This window comes from Dasypus novemcinctus, chromosome 4 (genome assembly GCF_030445035.2).
Source record: "Dasypus novemcinctus isolate mDasNov1 chromosome 4, mDasNov1.1.hap2, whole genome shotgun sequence".
Taxonomy (NCBI): Eukaryota; Metazoa; Chordata; class Mammalia; order Cingulata; family Dasypodidae; genus Dasypus; species Dasypus novemcinctus.
Genome location: NC_080676.1, coordinates 64,806,340 through 64,811,360, shown reverse-complemented (window position 1 = coordinate 64,811,360; position 5,021 = coordinate 64,806,340). Strand labels below are relative to the sequence as shown.

Sequence of the window (5,021 nt, the reverse complement as noted above, 5' to 3'; positions counted from 1 at the left end):
TTTTCCTCTTTTTTATAAATTCAGTATACCTACTGGGAGTACCTATCATGGGTTAGACACTGTAGTAGCTGGTCACAATTAGCTTATAGCCTCATATAGGAGAAAATAAATAAATTAATAATTACAATAGAGATAATTGTCACAATGGTTAAGTACATGCCACATGGTTAAGTATGGAGTCAGGCTACTGGATTGAAATTATTGCTCTGGTACATTCTAGCTAGATGAACTTGAGCAAATTTTTAGCCTCTTATGCTCTGTTTTCTCAGCCCTGACACAGATACTATCAGGGACTACCTTAGAGATTTATTTAAAGTATTAAATCAAGGCACTTAGCACAGTGTCTATCACATCACGGTGCTTAACAATTATTAACTATAAATATTTATTCACATAAACATTTACAACATTTACATATATAATTAAGGTATGCAAAAGAAGCAGTGAGAACAATGAAGAACCCCTAACCAAGCTGAGGTTATGTGATTTCACATGGGTATAGTACGAAGGGATAATGGCACTAGCTGATACTCTCCAGACAGAAAAAGCAAACACATTCATGGAATATTTATGTCCTTGGAGAAAAACTGCTGGCCCCTTCCAGCACAGAATGGGCCCAACATAGTCAACTTGCCACAAGTAGCCAGTTTGCCTCCTGGAGGAACAGTGACATATTAAGCGATCAATATTGTTCTCTTGCTGATGTGTTGGACATTCAGAGGCAGAAGTAGATAAATCAGTCCAGTTAAGTGGGAGTCATGCTATTGAACCCCACACATATTCGTAATTCCTGCCACCAGGGCCACTCTGTTTATGTGCCCATTGCGCCAGTTCTGAGGCGATCAATAGCAAAGGCTGGCTAACTGCAGCTGCCCGAGTCATTTTGTCCACTTAGTTGTTTAGTGAGTCTTCTCTGATGAATGCTTTTTTGGTGGGTGTTAACATGCGATATAAAATTATCTACATTTTGTGCCCACTCTCATACGTCCATCCACATACCACAACCCCAGATCTTTTTACCTCAATATTCTTGTCCTTTCCTTACCAAGTTCCTGACTAGACAGCTGGGCCATGGGCCGCTACCCAAGAATCTATACATATTCTCTCTTTGGTTGTCTTCTGCTTCCACACACACAAAAATGTATAGCCAGGTTCACTTGTTCACAGTCCCAGGAAAGATTTTCCTTCTCAGTTGCCTTTCAGGACCATCCTTGAATGTGGCTGCAGTACAGCACCATCTGTTTTTGGCTTTTACCCATATATCAAGCCAATCTGTCTGAAATCCAAGCTTTCTTTTCCTCCTTTTTCAGATCCCCCATATGATCATAGTTGCCAACCAAAGGAAGGTCACTGATACGGCTGTGGTGGTGACATAGGGGTCTGGACTACATGCTCATGTAATTTATTATGTCCTCTAGTTCTGTTCTAGGTCAATCCTAGATACACTACCATAACTAAACTATTGCTGGACCCATTTAACTTCTGACTTGAAGAGTCTCTCAGAACCCAAATCATAATGGACACCTTCAAATTGGGACAATGGCGTCCCATTGGTCAAACATTCTGTCTCTACCAAAGCCCAGTGACATGCCAAAACCAATTTCTCGAAGGATATATAATTATTTATGCTGATAGCATAGCCTTGTTCCAGAATGCCAGGGTCCTTTGCTAAAATTCTTTAGTGTTTGCTATAAGATTCATACTTTACCTCTTCCCACCACTAATATGTAACATACCATAGTCTGTTGGATAGGTGTGTAATATTTTGTCTCAGAACACAAAGAGGCCTACCAGGTGCTGTGCTTCTTTCTTTGTGATAGGGTGTATCTAGTGCAGCAATTTTTCTTTTACTTTGGAGGAGATAGCCCAGCATGACTCTAATTCAAAGAGAAGGAGAGAGGGAAAGAAAGAAGGAGTGTTGGTTGGAAATTTGCAGTTCTAAGGAAAGTGCAGCCATGCCACTGGGAATCCTTGAGCAAAACTGTCTCCTCAGGAGAAGGACCAGTCTCGCCCCTGGTGGCGGCTCGGTCGCCCCACACCGGAGCAATGCTTCACTATTGCGCCTCAGGTTTGCAGGAAGAATCACCCAGGACTGAACGGTAAAACCGGAAATTGAGTTTTCACTCGTTTCTTCTGCATGATAAAGAAAGACTTGAAAGAATATGAAACGATATTGCAGGGACAGATGCAGAACATTGTTTATTCTGCCATAACCCACTGGATGGATTGGGGGAGAGTGTGAACTACAAGGTAAACTATGGTCCATGCAGTGTGGCAGTGCTCCAGGGTGTATTCACCAAATGCAATGAATGTGCCTTACTCAAGAAAGGGGATGTTGACGTGGGAGGAGAGGGGATGGGGTATAAGGGAACCTCTTATGTTTTTTAATGTAATGTTTTCTGTGCTCTATCTTTTTTTTAAAAAGACAATTAAAAAAAAAAAAGAATATGAAAGGTGATTCATGAAGTCCCAGTAAATAATGGTTTCTTTGTAGTGACCATTTTACTCCTGAATCTCTTGACATCAGATGGGGTATTCGATATTTGAAACAAACTGTAATTCCAGCAACATTTTCTTTGCCTGAAGACAATCACGTATTGCAGACAGGAAGAAGGGGTTAACGGTGGCAGATTGCTAGACAGGTGATAAGGTGGAGGGATAAGAGGAAATGATAATTGTTGGAAAAGCAAATATTTGAGGAAAAAAAGAAAAAGTTGTGCTTTTACCAGAAGAGAAATAGTCTTTCTAAAAAATTCTGATTAAACTGTCATGAAACATAACTAAAACCAGTAAGCAAAGATAACACATACCTAAGTCATTAAGCTATTAATATAACTTAATAATGAACTTGATGAAATAGATGAACTTGAGCAAGTTATATTAAGTTATTAATATAACTTAATGAGCAAGGATTTTTTAGTGTTCTTTTGAATGATCTGAAACTTTTCCCTAGTTTATTGAATATGCTTACTGCTTTTTAAAAAAGCATCTGAAATTAATCTGTGCAGAATTGGTTAAAATGTTGTTTGTAAATCTTTGGAAATAAATGGAAATGGTGAGAGTACATCAAGCTGTTTGAGTCTTGCAGAGCCATTATATGGATTTGAAAGTGGTTGACAGGGAAAGCTTAAGGACATTTATACTACTAGAAGGAAAGATAAAAAATGTGACATGGGACTGTATCAGATAGTAAAACCTCATGTAAAAAATGTGACATGGGACTGTATCAGATAGTAAAACCTCATGTAAAACATGCATATATATGACTGTTTTTACAAAATGTAAATGCAAATGTACTAGAGAGAAGGAAAAAGAATAATAGCTATGCAAGGCAAGGGAAGCATAGAGAGACTGAAAGGTGATGAATTTTGTGTGTTGATTTGTTTTGTTTTTTAGTAATATTATTATTAATACCAGAATAACAAAAATGCTTTAAAAACGATTGGAGTAATGAATGTACAACTATGTGATTATACTGAATACGATTGATTGTACACTTTGGATGAATTCATGCTGTATTAATATGTATCAATAAAATCTATTTGTTTTAAAAAAAAAAGCACCTGAAAGTATATTTGTGTTATTTATATAGAGCATATTATTTAACTGAATAAACCTACTTAGCAACTGTATTGCTCCACGTTAACCAGCACTAATTTATACAAGAATAAGCCTAGAAAGGGCGCCTCTTTTAGAATTGGAAAATATTGCTTTCTAGGGAAAAGACTCTTCCAAAAGAAAGTCTCAGAAGAAAAAAATGGACATTAAGAAAGAGGAATCATTTGTATCAAATGAGCCAAAGAACAACACAGCTAACAAGAATGTGCTCCCTGAATGTGCAGAATTACTTGACTCAACGGCCTTGGTACAGTCACCAGCTCTAAAACCAGAAAATATACAAAATAATATATTAACTCTTAACTTGGTTAAACAAGATACTGAAAAACAAGAATTGACTTTGGAAACATCAGCGCCTAACAAAGATATGGGTGTTGTTGTATTTCACACATCTTGACTATCTAAATTCTACAACTACTACTTTGACAACTTCAGATTCAGAAGGTACTCAGCAGTCTGAAAACTCAAGAAGGGCTTGAAATAGCTACCAGTCATTTTACTAGTTCAAATTTTACAGATAACTCCACGGAAATTAAGTCAGCACAGGAAAATCCAGGCTTATTCAGCACAATTTCTCGAACAGTTGAAGAATTAAATATAAATAAGGAATCTTTTATTGTAATTTTTATAACCACTGAAAATTCTAGACCTACAATTAATTCTTTTATTCCTCCTGCCCAATAAGAAATTGTGTAAATGAATGACTTAGTCATTGAAGACTCTATACATAAGGGTATAGACTATGGAACAGAAGTTTTACAAACTGAACCTTCTTATTGCAGATAAGACATAATTAAGAAACACCTATGGGAGAAAGTTTCTAAGTGACATTCAAAGATAACACTTTTTGATCTACAAAAGCAATGAACTCTAGGAAGATTGAAATCTTTGGAAGTACTTGTAAGGCAGCTAACACAGGAAAATTGGCTATCTGAAGAAAATGTCAAGATTCTAGAAAACCATTTCACAACATACTAAGTTACTATGCAATAGAGGTTTCAAAGCTATAATCAAGCTTTTCCCAGCCACACCAAAATTATATGTAAAGTGAACTTTCTCCTGTATAAACTTCTTGTTTTAACGAAGCTAAGGAGATGCTCTGTTTTGAACTATTACCTATTTTTGCAGTGCTCATTTTTTAGAAACATTAGAGAATGGTTGAGTTGTTGAGGAAAGTTTTAATGTGTGATAATTTTTCAAATTAAAGTTTAAATATAGTAAATAAATAATATTATTACATCATAAAATTAGAACCCTGTGATATGGTAAAAAAAGAAGTCTGGAATAGAAGTTAAGCTGAGGAATCAGAATCAGACCTGGTTCTACCATTGGCATATGACTTAGGTTACTTATCAAGGAACTGCTCATTAGGCCAGGTCTTAGGAAAGGTACTTCAAACTTTA

General features: G+C 36.4%; 1 pseudogene; it reads left to right on the top strand.

Annotated features, from left to right (window-relative positions):
- Positions 1-2,112: 2,112 nt before the first annotated feature.
- LOC101420597 (THAP domain-containing protein 5-like) lies at positions 2,113-4,611 on the top strand (annotated as a pseudogene).
- The last annotated feature ends 410 nt before the right edge of the window (positions 4,612-5,021 follow it).